Source organism: Coenobita brevimanus, chromosome 18, assembly GCF_032717465.1.
Source record: "Coenobita brevimanus isolate Jiangsu-jjx chromosome 18, ASM3271746v2, whole genome shotgun sequence".
In the NCBI taxonomy this organism is placed as follows: domain Eukaryota; kingdom Metazoa; phylum Arthropoda; class Malacostraca; order Decapoda; family Coenobitidae; genus Coenobita; species Coenobita brevimanus.
Genome location: NC_136971.1, coordinates 16,410,998 through 16,413,052, shown reverse-complemented (window position 1 = coordinate 16,413,052; position 2,055 = coordinate 16,410,998).

The following is a 2,055-nucleotide window of genomic DNA, read 5'->3' as shown; positions in this document are numbered from 1 at the left end:
TCTCACACACACACACACACACACACACACACACACACACACACACACACACACACACACACACACACACACACACACACACAGACTTCACCACCATACAATGACAATACACAATAGAACAGTTACAGCTAAACTCCACATGAAAACATTACACAGTCATCAGCAAAAAGCTCATAACCTTCCATGTATATCCCAGCAATCAACACAATTTTAATGATTCAAATGATGTCCGAAACTCCATATGCTATTGCTCATATGGAAAAAAAAATAGCCAACGAGAACTTTGAACATTTCCCATAAAACTAGAGCTATTGCGCGTATAATAAATGACGGCGACATTTTAAAAGTGATATATCATCTCTTGGTAATGGACGCAACTATTAGTGTCACCAGCAAAATAACATGTCTGTGTGGCAGTTCAGTTTTATTTCGACTACAGTGAAACAAAGTAAAATTTTCTGACGGTCATCTATGGAGTTAGTTAATGTAACAAAAGGAGAATAAAAAATAAAAACAGAACGGAGACGAACTGTATCCAACCACCTCCAAACACACACACACACACACACACACACACACGTGAATATACCCGGAAAGTTCACAAAGGAAAAGCCTAGAACTCTATCTATCTATCTATTGCCAGACGCCTCAATCCCGTTTGGGGTGGCCACAAACAAATTGCCTCCAAGTCGCCCTGTCCCCCGCCATTTCACTGCCCTGCTCCCAACTCACACCCCCCTCTCTCATATACCTCTCCACCCCATCCCTCCATCTCATCCTCGGCCTCCCCCTCCCTCTTCCCCCCTCCACCTCACTCACATACACTCTCTTCGTCAGTCTTTCGCCCTCCATCCTCTCCACATGGCCAAACCACCTCAGTGTGTTCCTCATAACGCTTCCTATCACATCCACATCCACACCACAACGCTCCTAGAACTCACGGAAGTCAAAAGCGCCACCTAAAAAGGCATGGCGGATTAATCTAGGCCATAAGTTTGGTCAGAGGCGTTGGATTAAATGTATGAGACAGCGAGATGTTAGGTTAAGGCCGTCAGTCTCACAGCAGCAGGAGAAAACCAAGTGTTGGGTACGAGACATGAAAGGGACAGGCACAAGGTTGGGATATATATTGGTCTTGATATTGAGCTCCCCTCCTTGGCTAGCATCATCAGCATCAGCATCATCACCTCCACCATCCTCCTCCTCACCATTACGATAATAAATGAAAAAAAAAAAGGGAGAAAAGGGGGGGGGGAGGAGTGTGGATGTAACTTAAAGCACTGCAAGTAAGTACGAAAGTATGAAAAATCATGTGATAAAGACGAGAAAATATACATACACCAGCCATGACGCCAAAAAAAGAGAAACAAAAAAAAAGGGGAGACAGGACGGAGACAAAAATGGAGCGCACACACACAAAAAAAAAAACCCTCACCAATGATCCCATAAAAAAGTTAAAAAAAAAAAAAAAAAAAAAAGAGGAGACAATGGGCAGAGGGATGATGAAATATGGGCATTGTCACTGAGGCCCAAAGAATTCAAAATGTTGAAAAAAATGAAATAAAAATGTAAAAAAAAAAAAAAAAAGAGCTAACCTTTTCATTCCAATAAAGTTTTGTTACCTGGCGATTTTATTCATCTTTGGGGAAACTTTTTATAATACAGGGGTTAGATACAGTCTCCATTAACCCCTTCAGTATTACAGGGCTCTTCCAAGCTAAACAGAATCGTCTGGAGGAAGCGAGATTGAAAGGAAATATAAATACGAAGCATAACCATCAAATGAACGCAAAATTACGATCCTTGTTTACCTACTCCAATCAATGTCCAAAGCAAATGAAGATAATAAATTTCCTGAACTCCCACCCCCCTCGCCCCTGACGAAGATGGATCCGGCCTGGAACACTTTCATTACGCGTTGAAAAGCAGTAAAACTCTAATTAAGGTAGACTCTGAGCGGGGGACATTGACGCATGGGTGCGTTCATTACTCCACGCCGAACAGGAGTGGGCTGGAGGGGGGTGGGGTGGTGGTAGTGAGAGGAATGGGTGGGAT